Consider the following 14305-nt stretch of genomic DNA (forward strand, 5'->3'; position numbering starts at 1 on the left):
TTCTTGGCAGGGGGGATTGAAAAGGGGTACGGTAGGAGCCAAACTTTAGGACCCAAGTCCTGGCCCCAAAAGGGAAAGCCAGGAAGGGAACCCGAAAGAAAGTTTGGTGCGAGGCTGCCACACAGCAAGAGGTGTCACCGAGCTGTTTCCAGATTCTTTTCCTGGCACAGATTCTTTTCTGGAAGATGCTTTGTCTAGTTTTCTCAACGCAAAAATAAGTTTGTCAACAATATAGCCCCAAAAGAACATGGAGAAGAGCAACACATTATATTGACACAAACCAGGCCACCTAGCAATCACACAGTCAGTCATGCAGGAAGTCCTACAAAACCCAGACAAATACGGTCACGAGAGGGGGCTGCAGCAGGGGAGACCAGGACCCAGGGGCAGACATGCACCCTGCAACGCGTTCCGTGTCATGTGTCCCGTTTGAACACAGTGAGTAGGTTTGTGGCGATCGGGCCGCACGTTGAGGACAACCTCCTTTTATCCTTTCGCTACCACGACCCTAATCACTGCTGCAGCAGGACAGGACTCTGGCTCTGGGCGCCACAAAGGGGCCGTGCCTTATGGTCTCTCTGGAAGCCAGGAAAAGCCCAGAATTGCTAAGGTTAAGACAATCAGCCTTTGCTTCCTACCCCCATCCCCGGGGCAGCTCGACCTGGGTCCAGGGTTACTATCCATAACCTATCCTCACCAACTCATGTTTAAAACACACGTGCATGCCCCCGCATGCGCACACACACAGGCACACACACACACACACACACACACGCCCTGTTGTGCGATGTTGGCCCAGCCCAACCCAGCAAAGCATGGGTCTGGTATGTAAAGTGAGGCCGGTGCCCCGGGCCTAGAAGTCTGGATCAGGAATCCCGGGTTACACGTCTGGACTACCCTCGACTCATCCTGGCTTCCCCCGGCACCTGTCCGCCGGTGGGGCCTCTCCTAACCCTGCCTCCTGTTCCAGCTCTTCCTGTTCAGACCAATTTCCCATCCTCCAGTGGGGGAAGGTCACGTCATGGCGCAACTGACTTAAGACCTGGCATCTCCCGTGGAACACTGCAGGTCGAGGGGTTCAAGTGAACACTACGGCAAAAAGCCAGCTCTAATCGGCAAAAACGAGGTCATTGAGTAGGCTACACACTCCACATACTCGTTCTCCCTGCTGAGAAAGCACAAAGCATTCCTGCCCTGCAGACCTGGAGCTGCTGCCAACTTATCCCTGGGGTTACCTGTGTCCCTGAGAGCCCGGCGCAGGATCGAGGGCCTTTGATCAACATACACAAGACACAGAAGCAGAATATCTCTATTACGCCAAAAGAGTTAGAAAGCACGAGATCCGTCATTTGCGCACGGCTAGTGAAGCTGGCATCCTGGGGAACATGGGGCCCAAGTTGGGGTTGTGCAAGGGAGCAAAGACAGAAAATCCTCTAGGCCAGGATGGCGTGGCAGTGAGCTTAGGACAGGAGCTCTGTGGATCTTCCCCCCTCAAGCCCCGTGGCGGCCGTCACAACCCACTGCTAGGGACAGCCCTAGCGGCCCATCCCACAAGTGGGTTATGACACAAAATGGGGAAGGAGCCTGCGCTGCCCCCGAGAGGCTCCCTCCCCACAGAGGACAGAGGTCCGTGTGTTGGACCCTGGCTCACGGGTGCCAACGCGTCCCGGTGGACGCCCCAGAGACTCAGACCCCAGACAGGCAGATGCAACAAGCAAGAGGGTTTATTGAACGTTTGCGCAAACGGGCTCTCCGCCTCAGAGGTGGCAGAGCCCCGATTAGCAATTACAGGCATCTTTTAAAGGCAAAAAAACCGCGGGAGTAGCATAGCATTCGGGTTATGACATGATTGATTTCTTTGAAGGTCAACACGACCATGTTCAGGGACTTTCCCAGTCAGGGCGAGGGGGGGATAGTTTTCTTATCTCGGAAAAACAGAATGTTTTTGTTGCTTGAATTCATGGGAGGCGCCTGGATGAGCTGCCTCAGGGTTAGGCCTGGTCCCACTCACGGGGGCGGGGGTGTGGGGTTTCTTCATTCCCTCCTCTTTGTTTGGACTGATTTTAACCTTAAAATCTTAGGGAACTTTTATTTATTTATTTATTTTTTCAGTTTGAAGGGCCCAATATTGTTGAGTTAGTACCAGAGCTTGGGTAATGGACAACCTTTCTCGGATGAACTGGAGCAGCCGGTTGAGGATGCAGGGGCCGAAAGTTAGCAGCAGGAGCAGGATAACTAGAGGGCCCATAATGGTAGAGATTAGGGTGGTCATCCAGGGAGACCGGTTAAACCAGCCTTTAAACCAACCCTGCTGGGCCTCTCGGTCCCTTTGTCTTTTATTTAGCCTATCTCTGAGTTTGGCCATGGAGTCCCTGATGACTCCAGAGTGGTCTGCATAGAAACAGCATTCTTTTTCCAGGGCCGCACACAGTCCTCCCTCTTTCAGGAATAGTAAATTCAAGCCTCTCCTGTTTTGAAGTACTACTTCTGAAAGTGAGGTGAGGGATTGCTCTAACTTAGAAACGGACTGCTCTAGTGTCCGAAGATCCTCATCTACAGCGGCTTGGAGTTCTAAATAACGTTGTGAGCCCTGGATCAGGGCGGCTGCACCAGTACCCACCCCAGTTGCGACCCCTAGTCCCAGCATAACGGCTAGGGTTAGGGAGACAGGCTCGCGCTGAAAACGGGTGGGATGTCTGTCATATTGATTTTTTAGAGTTTCAGCAGGGTGATAGAACACCCTGGGCATAATCTGCACCATAATACAGAAGTCCTCAGAGTTATTTAGGACCTGAGCAGATACACAGGGGGTGAGGCCTTTGTTGCATGCCCACCAGGTTCCCGGCTGGGGCACCAGGTAAGAGTCAGTCCCTAAAATCAGGGCGGCAATATTGCAGAGTTCCTGGTAACCCGGGTGAGTATAGTTAGCCTTGACAGTGATGTAATCCCAGGAGGAGGAGGGCCTCCCATCCTGTGTCTTCCGTAGTCTCGCACCCCCAATTTTTACAATAGAAGTATTCCCCCCCTCCACAGGTGGGATTTAGCCTGCGATCTCTGTGGTACTCGGGACAGACATAGAAGGGGAGGGTGCGTAACATGGCCCTCCTTAGGCGTCCCACATCCTCCCCAGGGGTCTAATCCTTTTCGTCTGGGGGGCTTTAGAGGTGTTGGAATACCTCTCTAGGCCCCATGGGCTGGGGGCCCCTATGGTTAATTTACATAAGTCAGGATATAGGTTGGGCCACCAGGTTCCCATGGGAGTAGTTTTTGTTATTGACCTGACCTTGTCCCCCCCAGACGTTAATACCTGCCAGGTTAACTTTTTTTGGGGGGCATGAGGGTTACCTTTGGTGGGGGTGAAAAGCGCTAGGAGTGGTAGGAATATAACAATTGTCATTGAACAATTTTTGAAAGTCTTATCTTGAACGGGTTTTGGGTGCGGTGGAGCTTCCATTGGAGTGGCTCGCCCGGTCCGTCCTGGCTGGCATCAGCGGTGCTCATTGATGGGGCGCATTTGACGTGTGAGGCATGGACCCAAGCAGCAACACCGTCTACTTTTAGGGCGGTTGGGGTGGTTAGTAGTACGATGTACGGGCCCTTCCAGCGGGACTCAAGGGTCCTGGACTGATGTCTCCTGACGTGGACGGAGTCACCGATCTGGAACGGGTGTGGGTCGGTTGCATCTCCGGGGTGGTAGACAGCTGCCAGGGGTCTCCAGATCTGGTGCTGGATAATCTGGAGCGCCTTTAGCCTGTCCTGTAAACCGGGAGTGTTAGCAAGAGGGTCAATAGCAGAATCTAGTAAGTCCGTTACTGGTGGGGGACCTCCATAGAGAATCTCATAAGGAGTTAGTCCATGGTGCGTGGGAGTGTTCCGGACTCGGAACAGGACCAAGGGGAGGAGTTGGACCCAGTCTCTAGTGCCAGTCTCCAATGTCAATTTGGTTAGGGCCTCTTTAATTGTTCTATTCATTTTTTCTACCTGCCCTGAGCTCTGGGGTCTGTATGCACAATGTAATTTCCAATTTATCCCCAGTAATCTGGCCACCAACTGACTTACCTGGGAGACGAAGGCAGGGCCGTTGTCCGACCCTATTACCTTGGGCAGTCCAAACCGGGGGAAAATTTCTTCTAGGATTTTCTTGACAACCACCTGGGCAGTTTCTCGTCTGGTGGGGGATGCTTCTGTCCATCCTCCTGTGGGCCTAGTGCAGCGGCTCGTGCTGTTTCATCGGCCATCCTGTTCCCCTCTGCTACTGGGTCGTTGCCGTGCTGATGCCCAGGACAGTGAATTATACTCAATTTTCTGCTGTCAGTATAAATGTTGACCTTTTTGTCCTTAGCCTTTTTAGGGCCTGAGTTAGGGCTATAAGCTCCGCCCTTTGAGCTGAAGTTCCAGGCTCTAGGGCACTGGCCCAGATGACAGGTTTTTTTTGTTGTTTTTTTTTTAATTTACCACAGCCACCCCGGCTTTACATTCACCATTTTGTAGAAAGCTACTCCCATCTGTGTACCAGGTTGCTTCAGCATCTGCAAAGGCTGGTCCGTCAAGTCCCCTCTGGTGCCATGGACCTCGGCTAGGATCTGGTGGCAATCATGCATTATCAGGGAGGGGGACTCAGTTTCTGGAAGCAAGGTGGCCAGGTTTAGGGATGTAGCCGTTCCAAACTGCATCCGCTCGGAATTCAGTAACATGGCCTGATAATGGGTGACCCGAGCGTTTGAGAGCCATCGATCAGGGGGCTGGTGGATGACTGTCTCTATGGCGTGGGGGGGGGGGCACCACAGTGAGGGGTTGGCCAAAGGCCAACTTTTCTGAGTCTTTTACCAGGACTGCCACAGCCGCTATTATTCGGAGACATGGGGGCCATCCTGCAGCCACGCTGTCTAATTTTTTTGAAAAGTATGCCACGGGCCTTTTTCAGGGTCCCAGTTTCTGAGTTAGGACCCCTTTGGCTATTCCTCGGCGTTCATCAGCATATAGCGCAAATGGCTTGGTTACATCTGGGAGGCTCAGGGCAGGGGCAGTCAATAAGGCCCTTTTTATTTTGTCAAAAGCCAATTGTTGCTCCTTTCCCCAGTGGTAGGGGGTGTTGGATTTCGTGAGAGGATATAGGGGAGCCGCCAGCTCTGCAAACCCGGGTATCCAGAGGCGGCAGAACCCGGCAATGCCAAGGGACTCTCGTAGTCCTCTGGCATTAGTGGGTGCTGGGATCAGGGCTACAGCCTTTTTGCGGCCCTCCGTCAACCACCTCTGGCCTCCTTCCAGGAGATATCCCAGATAGGTCACTTGTCTCTGGCCTATTTGGGCCTTTTTGGCAGAGGCCCTATATCCCAGTTCTCCCAGTCTCTCGAGCAGGGCCCCCGTACCTTTTACACAATCCTGTTCTGTCTTAGCCGCTAGGAGCAAATCATCCACGTACTGCAGGAGGATGAGGTCCAGATGGCCAACTCGGAAGTCTGCCAAGTCCTGATGCAAGGCTTCGTGGAACAAGGTGGGGGAGTTTTTGAATCCCTGTGGCAGCCTTGTCCAAGTGAGTTGTCCTGAGAATCCCGTCTCAGGATCTTTTTATTCAAAGGCAAAAATAGGCTGGCTTTGAGAGCTTAACCTTATGCAAAAGAATGCATCTTTTAGATCTAAAACCGTATACCAGACGTGGCTCGGGGGCAAGGTGCTGAGTAAGTTGTAGGGATTCGGCACCGTGGGGTGTATGTCCTCCGCCCTTCGGTTAACTTCCCGTAAATCTTGTACCGGCCGGTAATCTCCTGTGCCTGTGCCGGGTTTTTTTACAGGCAACAGAAGAGTGTTCCAGGGCGACTGACAAGGTATTAAGATGCCCAATTGTAATAGTCTCTGTATATGTGGCCGAATGCCCTCTTTGGCCTCTTTGCTCATTGAATATTGCCGGATCGATATGGGGGTGGCCGAGGATTTTAGGTTTATATTTTTTTTTATTTGTTTTTATTTATTTATTTTTTAATTTATTTATGATAGTCACACACACACAGAGAGAGAGAGAGAGAGGCAGAGACATAGGCAGAGGGAGAAGCAGGCTCCATGCACCGGGAGCCTGACGTGGGATTCGATCCCGGATCTCCAGGATCGCGCCCTGGGCCAAAGGCAGGCGCCAAACCGCTGCGCCACCCAGGGATCCCGGATTTTAGGTTTATAATTATGGGTGGCTGGTTAACAGCTAGTCCCATTCCGGCTGTTTTCACCCAGGCCTGAGGGTAGTTAGTGAGCCATTCAGAATTTAGGGGCTGCACGGACGGTGGAGAGTCCTCGTGCAGCCGGTGTTCATCCTCTGGGCGCACGGTCAATACCTGGAGGGGCTGCCTTTCTGCGCCAGTAATGGTGGCCCCTTTCTGATGAAAATAGATCTGAGCCCCCACTTTTGAAAGAAGGTCTCTGCCTAGGAGGGGGTAGGGGCAGTCTGGGACCAGTAGGAAGGAATGTGTTACTTGCCCAGTGCTCAGGTGGACCTTCCATTCGGTTGTCCATCGATATAACTTGCCTCAGTTGCTCCCTGAACCCAAGATGTTTTGGAGCTCAAGGGTCCTTTTGCCTCAGTTAAAACTGAATGTTGAGCTCCCGTATCAACCAAGAAGGTCACTGGCTGGCCCTTCTTTGGACAATCTTTAACCCAATGTCCTTTTTCCTTGCAGTAGGCACACTGGTCTCGTTCAACCCGTGGTTTTCTTTTGTCTCCCAGGTCCTTTTTTTTTTTTTTTTTTTTTTTTTTTTTTTTTTTTAATTTTTTTTATTTATGATAGGCACACAGTGAGAGAGAGAGAGGCAGAGACACAGGCAGAGGGAGAAGCAGGCTCCATGCACCGGGAGCCGGACGTGGGATTCGATCCCGGGTCTCCAGGATCGCGCCCTGGGCCAAAGGCTGGCGCCAAACCGCTGCGCCACCCAGGGATCCCTGTCTCCCAGGTCCTTACTCTGTCCTGACTTACTCTGCCCTGAGCCCTGTACTATGGTGGCCAGTATCCCAGTCAGTTCTTTATTGCGTTTCTTTTATCTCTTTTATTCCCTCATTCCTCTTGCTCTTTACGGATCCTTTCCTCCCTTTCCTCTGGGGTGTCTTTCTCTCTCTCTTTCTTTTTTTTTTTTCTCTTTCTTTCTTTTTCTCTGTCTCTCTTTCTCTTTCCTCTTTCACTTTCACTTTCTCTCTTTAAGTATACATACGGTAGCCCTCTATTAATCTTTCCAGAAAACCTGCCGGAGCCTCATCTTTTCCCTGCACTATAGCACGTACCTTTGCCAAATTGGTGGGGCATCACCCTGCCCCTCTGAGACCCGCTAGGAGTACCTGGCGATAGAGGCGGAGCCGCTCCCTACCAGCAGCAGTGTAGCAGTCCCAGGTCGGGCGAACCAAGGGGAAAACATCCTCGATTAGTTAGGCAGTTAGGCAGTTAGGCAGTTAGGCAGCTGGGTCGGCCTCCCATCCGCCCCCGGGACGCTTTTCCGAGCTTCAAGGTAGACGCGCTGTCTCTCCTCCGTGGTGAGGAGAGTCTGCAGGAGCTGTTGGCAGGCATCCCAGGTCGGCTGGTGGGTCAACAGAATTGACTCAATTAACCCGGTTAGCGCCTGGGGATCTTGGGAGAAAGTGGGGTTATGAGTTTTCCAGTTGTAAAGGTCAGAGGCAGAGAACGGCCAGGATTGCATCTGGCCGCCCACTGATCGGAGGGGAAGTGCCTGGGAGGTCCAGACGTCTTCCAACTCCCCCTCGCGCTCTCCTCGAAAGCGGAGGCAACTGGAGAGCGGGGGGGTGAAGCGAGGGGTCGCCTCTTTACCCCAGTAGAGTCGGGGGATGGAGCTGAGGGAGCAGAGGGAGAGGTAGGGCGGGGAATAAGGGGAGTGACGCAGGGAGGGGGTGGGGGTCTCGGCCCGGTCCCCCCCTGAGAAGGGGTGAAGCATTTTATCCAGGGGGGTGGGTTTTTAGCGAGATCCTCCCAAACTATGATGTACGGCACCTGATCGAGGTGCCCATTGGGTCCTGGCTGAAAGACCAGGGCCTTCACCTGCAAGATAATACCAATGTTAAAAGTTCCGTCCCTGGGCCACCCGACTTTGAGAGTCGGCCACTCTGAGGAGCAGAAGGTGACCCATTTTTGTCTTCTGACTTCGACCGAAAGATTGTGTGCCCGGCCGGCGACTTCTTTCCAGTGATCTAGAGTGAGGCTTAAAGGGGTGGTTACAGTCTGTCCCATGGGTGTAGAAAAGAGGTGAGCGGTGAGGAGGAGGACAGAGAGAAAGACACAGAACAGACAGACGCACACAGATGACAGGACCGGCACGGCGGATTCAGATGGGAACGGTTGCGAACAACGACCCTCCCTGAAGAGGAGGGAGTGCCGGGCTCCCTCCGTCTTCCAGACCACTCCGGAGTCCGACTCCGGAGCAGGACCAGAAAGACACAGAACAAACAGACACACACGAATGTCAGGACTGGCGCGGCAGATTCAGATGCGAGCGGTCGCGAACAATGACCGTCCCCGAAGAGGAGGGAGTGCCGGGGCTCCGTTCCTCTTCCAGACCACTCCGGAGTCCGACTCCGGAGGGGGACCAGGGGTCTCAGGGCACGTCTGCCTCCCCCGCTGGTCCAAATACAGAGTACAGCGTCCTGCAGGCACAATACAGACCCGGCACAGACCCGGCCAGTCAGACAAACGGACGAGACAAATATGACATTTAGCGAGCTCGGTTTTACCTCCTACCTGTTTTAGGATTGAGCCTGGGGGCGTCTCCGATCCCGGACGAGCCCCCAAATGTTGGACCCTGGCTCACGGGTGCCAACGCGTCCCGGTGGACGCCCCAGAGACTCAGACCCCAGACAGGCAGATGCAACAAGCAAGAGGGTTTATTGAACGTTTGCGCAAATGGGCTCTCTGCCTCAGAGGTGGCAGAGCCCCGATTAGCAATTACAGGCATCTTTTAAAGGCAAAAAAACCGCGGGAGTAGCATAGCATTCGGGTTATGACATGATTGATTTCTTTGAAGGTCAACACGACCATGTTCAGGGACTTTCCCAGTCAGGGCGAGGGGGGGATAGTTTTCTTATCTCGGAAAAACAGAATGTTTTTGTTGCTTGAATTCATGGGAGGCGCCGGGATGAGCTGCCTCAGGGTTAGGCCTGGTCCCACTCACGGGGGCGGGGGTGTGGGGTTTCTTCACGTGGGGTGGACCCACCATTCCCATTTCGGGCCTCATCTCTACACTCTGGCAGGGTAAGAATTATTCATACACGTCCTTCCCTGAAAGGAAAACCACTTCCCGATCCAGGCCACTCTCAGAAGCCGGACACCTGGGGCAGGAGATTCAGGTTAAGCCCACGGGCGGGGAGGTGCAAGAAGTTTTCTCCAGAACCCTCCGAAGCATCTGCACAGAGTTTGTTTGGGGTTGCTGTGCCTAAACCCGTCCCCCTACCCTGCTGAGAGGGAAGCGGGTGATGCCAGGGTACCCTGGCCGGAACTACTTGGCAGAGCCAGCTGCCCCTGCCCACCCTGTCCCTAGTTCTCCAGTCTGTCCACTAGTGCCTCCTCCTCCAAACTTCCTGATTAGCATGGATTTGCCCGCCCCGCTGGGGCTCAGCACTGGGCCTGCGGGAGCTTCAGGCCCACGGGAATCCTATTCTTGGTCCTCCAGAAAGGTGGCTGGACTTCTCGTGACCGGTGGCCTGCTGGGCCTTCAGGGGACGTGATGCCACCATGTGGGTGACACTCGGGCAAAGTGGCATGTCTCTGGCTAGGGGGCTGCTTGCATTCCGTGGCCTGGTGGCTGAGCTCACGACCCCGGGCCGCCGGCTCTGACTGCAGGCCCCAGAGAAGTCCGAGGCCAGGTGCTGAGGTTCCTCACCTGGTGCATTCCCGGTGCATCAGCTACATCAATGGCGGATCTTGCCAGCAGCCACGGCAGGCTGGGGCACCAAAGGGGCTTGGCCTGTGGGGATGGAAGCTGACTGGGGCTCGGGCGCTGGGCTCTCGCTAGAGTGGGCGGGACAGTGGCGGGGTTTGGAAACAACCTTCAATAAGAAGGCCTCTGTGGGGAAGTGTGCACCGCGGACTGGCAGGTAAGGTTCAAAGAGGCCCCGCCAGCGTCTCATCCATTTCTCCGGCTCTAGCAGGTCAGTGGCACGATGCAAGGTGCAGGGACGCACTCTGGGCTACCACCTTCGGCCCAGCACAGGTCCTCAGAAATGGTCGGGGGGCCATGTTGCTGGGATGGACCTCACTGCCAGGTCCCCAGAGGGCCGGGCCCACTGTGCTCCCCGAGACTCCGAGCAAAGGAGCCTCCTCCTCCCCAGGGTGGTCCTGGCAAAAAGGCCAAGCTACTCTTCGGGAATCCCCGCTCCTCCGGCACCCAGGATGCACGGGGGCACAACGAGGGAAGTGGGGGCCCCGGACCTCCATCAGGAGGGTCCTCATGGGGTTCGACCCGAGACTAGGCCAGAGGCAGCCCCAGTCTTCCCGGACCCCCTGTGGATGGCCACAGGGAGGCCGGAGGCCCCTCCTATGTCTCCCACCCTGGTCTGGACTCAGTGTTTTTCCCGAGTTTGGTGGGACAGCGGGGGCTGAGCCCAGCGGTGGGGGGGGGGGGGGCGTGAGCCTAGGTACCAAGGATGGTACATCCACCAGAGGAGCTAAACTAGCCCCAGGTCAGTCCTGTTGGCATTGCCCACTCCTGCTGGTCACAGTCCCACAGCTAGTGGGGTGGGGACCTCCCGGGAAACCTAGCAGAGCCCCAAAATGACCTCGAACAGACCAAAGTTGGGAAGGACAGATGGCTCCGGATAGAACCTGATAAAACTGGGAGGCGTCCCACCCTGTGTGAGGGACCGAGCTGAGTCCTCTTCCAAATTGCTCTGGTGTAGGCCTAAGCCCCGGGGCCACTGGATGTGCCGAGAGGGACCCTAGGGAGGGAGGTGGTTGACCGAGGCCATGTGGGTCATCGGCCCTTACCAGCAGCACTAGCGTCTATAGGAAAAGCGGAGGACACGTGAACATCTACCTCCCCGCCACACCTGCACAAAGAGGCGAGGCCATGGGAGGGACCCATTGACACGAAGGCCTTCTCCAAGCCGGGACGAGAGGTTTGCCCACCCTGGAAACCAAATGTGTAACCCCTGGTTCTTAGACTTGGAGCCTCCAGACCTGCAAGAACATGAGGAGCTGGGGGACTCGGCCAGCTTCCCACACAGCAGAGCCCAAGCAGCCCGGAGCTCAAGAGGGGAACCCACGCCTCGCTTCGCACCAGAAGACCCGGGGCCCGGAAAAGTTGTGACCATCTGTCCCCAATGTCACACAGCAGATGTTCCCTGGCCAAGGAGGAAGGAGCACGGTCCTCGACCCTCGGAGCCCACGTGTGAGTTTTCAAAGAGCTGGAAGTCAAGCAGCCCACTCCCACATGCCCGAGCGCATGTGCTCTGACTGCCAGGACAAAAGTCATGGGTTCCCTCCCAGTTCTGAAGCCCGGGAGTCAAAGGGTATGGTGCCGGCAGGGTCGCGACCTCTCTGTTCCTCCCATGGGTGGCCCCACTCTTGCTGCCTCTGCATATGGGCCCCCTGCTTGTGCATGCCGTAGGCGAGTCGCCTTCCCCACATCCCCACCTACTCTTCCTGAGGACACCATCCATATGGCTTTAGAGGTCACGTTCACTGGCTCTGCCCAAACCCCGTCAGCACTTGGAAGGCCCAAAGTCCAGCAACACACACACTCGGAGGTGCGGGCGTATGGTGGCAACACGTGAATCTGGGAGGCATGGCGATTCGGTCCCTAACAATGACCAGTGGACATCCCGGGAGTCAATAGAAAACTGGCAAATGCTTTGAAATGAACAAAAACTTCAGCAAGCATGTTGAAACTTACGGGTTGAGGCCAAAGCAGCTCGGAGAATTCTCCAGCTATAAAGGCCCAACAACACAAACACAAACCCCACACACCTAGCCCTCAACACCAGGAAGCTGGCCAGAGAGCAAAGCGAACCCTAAGCAGGCACAAGGAAGGCAGTGAGAGAGAACAGAGTGCACAGAGGTGAAACAGAACAGAGAGACAACAGGGCGCCCGGCTGGCTCCGTCGGGGGAGCGCAGCTCTGACACTGCAGCCCCACATAAATGCCTTACAAAGACAAAGGAAATACAAAAGATTGAGGTGAACAAATGTTTGTTCTCTGAAAAGATCAAGAGACGTGAACCACCTTTAGCTAGACTCACCGAGAGAGAAAGAGCATTCGAATTACTCCCAATCAGTCTTAAAGGTCGCGCACCCCTGTGGATCCTGGGGTGTGGCATCTAGAATAGGCTGAATGACAAAACGGGTTGACAAGATGGGCTAGTGTCATGGGTTCAGGCAAAGGGAAGAAAGACCCGATGGCGGAAGGCCGGGGATTTATTAGGACACTGAAACCATTCGGTGCCACCCTGTCCCTGTGGCTCTCCGGTGTCACATGCTTGTCTAAACCCAGAGAGCACACACACGAGAGTGTACCTTCGGGGACGCACAGCGGATGCACATGCACACAAATCACGGTGACCATCAATGCAATCCTAGGGAGGCTCACAGCCTGTCCCAGGAACCCAATCCTGGCACGAGTATCACAAACCTGTGACGCACCCTCACAGGAGGGGCCGGGGGGGTGCTTACCTAAGGAGCTTTGGAGGCAGGGGACTCTGGGGGACTAAAGGCCCAGGGGATGACATAATCATGGGGTTCCAGGCAATGGAGCTACTCCCCGAGATGGTGTACACAGGTGAACACCACTAACACTCCTCAACAAAAACACCCGAATGGACAAGTAGGCAAATAGTGGCCATTTGTGGGACCCAGGTTTCTCACTGTTGAAAGGGGTGATTACTTATCAACCAGGGCAGGAACCTACAAGCATCCGGTGGGAATGGATGTGAGTAGGGGTCATCAGTAAGAGGCCACGAGAAGCTTCTTGTAGAAACAGTAGATCACAGCACAGGAAAATGTGTCGGGACACAGGTGGACACAGGGCTGAGGAATGTGTATAGGTTTCCCCGCTCTGTCAGTCGACACAGCCAAGAAGTAGTAACACCCCAGTCACAAGGAGCGCACTCAGCAGGCACATATTGGCTTCCAAAACCATTCATGGAGGACAGGAAGCAGGACCCTTAGATGTCAGGATGATTCTGGGACTGGGGCAGGAGATACGGACATGAGCGACTAACAGAACGTCACGTTCCCCCCACGTTCTTGTCTTCTATTCCAACACCCTGGCCACACCCCAAACACATCGAACACTTCTGTGGGCTTTCCCTCCCCCACCCCTCGCACCAAGCAATTCTCTACAACACCAGCTGGGTGTCCCGATTCCATTATTGGTTCGCTTCCCACACTCTCTACCAGGAGACAGCACCACACCCCATCGATCAGGGTCTCAGGCCCACAAGACCGTCACCCAACATCGATGCCAGTCCCAGGTAGCAGGTCCTCAGGTTCCCCACGGCTCTGCCTGAGAGGGCTACAAATCAGAGGTTCCCTCAGCCTTCCCACCGTGGAGCTGACCATTTGCTAGAACAGGTCAAGGAACTCAGAGGAACATGTTTACTCTTCTAGTAGAGGGCAGGAGCGGCCAGGTGAAGACAACACTGAGGGGAGGTCTGGGAGGATCCCGAGCACAGGCCCACCTGTGCCCGAGGACTTGGGTGGCACCACTCTCCTGGAATGTAGAGGAAGCCTGGAAGCCCCCAAACCCCATTAATATTGGGATTTCATGGAGGCTTCCTCGTGCTGTCATGACTGATTATTGATTGCTTGTCCAGGGCCTCTCATGCTCTGGAGAATGGGGGGATGGTGCTGAACGTTCCAACTGTCTAATCATGGTTAGTCTCCCTGGCCAGCAATCCCCATCCAGGTTCATCCGGAGCCCCCCTCGGGGCCCCTGATTAAGACAAAAGGTGCCCCTCGTGCTCCTATAGCTTGAGAGCTGACAAGGGCTTAGGAGCCCTGTGTCAAAGCACAGGTCAAGAACTACATGGTAGGGCAAAAGAGCCTCCTAGCACCCCCGTGGACAAGGGCTTGAGGAGCCTGTGTCAGGAAGCAGGGGAAGACACCTGTGCAATGGAGAAAAAGACAGAGATGGAGAGAGAGTCAGACATAATATAGACACAGAGATCTATAAATCTAGAAATCCATATATTCTAATTTCCCAAGGAGCCTGGAGCATCTGGAGCATCTTGTGGTGCCTCCAAGTAGGGACCTGGTTACAAAGAAACAAAAAACCAATAAACAAAACAAAACTCCAATCCAACTACATTGTTCATCAAAGGGAAACTGAGA

At 54.5% G+C, this 14305-nt stretch overlaps 1 long non-coding RNA gene across 1 annotated transcript; it reads right to left on the bottom strand.

The window, feature by feature from the left end:
- Positions 1 to 1706: 1706 nt before the first annotated feature.
- On the bottom strand, positions 1707 to 9172 carry LOC140596305 (uncharacterized). The gene is made up of 2 exons (XR_011998341.1): positions 8724 to 9172; positions 1707 to 3756 (listed from the first exon to the last, which is right to left on the bottom strand). It is a non-coding gene; the product is annotated as an uncharacterized lncRNA (long non-coding RNA).
- Between the last annotated feature and the right edge of the window lie 5133 nt (positions 9173 to 14305).

Source organism: Vulpes vulpes, chromosome X (genome assembly GCF_048418805.1).
Source record: "Vulpes vulpes isolate BD-2025 chromosome X, VulVul3, whole genome shotgun sequence".
NCBI classification, from domain to species: domain Eukaryota; kingdom Metazoa; phylum Chordata; class Mammalia; order Carnivora; family Canidae; genus Vulpes; species Vulpes vulpes.